Below are 246 nucleotides of genomic sequence, written 5' to 3' on the forward strand. Positions count from 1 at the left end.
GCATCAAAGAGGAATTGGAGGAACATTATGCAAAGTGGAAACTAGACTTTCCCCCGAAAAAAACATATTGCTCATCCGAAACTGCTAAGTGACCTTTTAAGTGCCAAAAATTGCAAAAATACCGGCTTCCGAAAACGTAAAGGACTAGTTTTCCCTGGTTGCGAATCTTTTAGGTGATCATTTTAGTAAAGAAATCTGTAGCTGTCTGGCAACGTAGAACCGAAATTCTTAGAACAGTTTTACTAT

This window comes from Montipora capricornis, chromosome 2 (assembly GCF_036669925.1).
Source record: "Montipora capricornis isolate CH-2021 chromosome 2, ASM3666992v2, whole genome shotgun sequence".
Taxonomy (NCBI): domain Eukaryota; kingdom Metazoa; phylum Cnidaria; class Anthozoa; order Scleractinia; family Acroporidae; genus Montipora; species Montipora capricornis.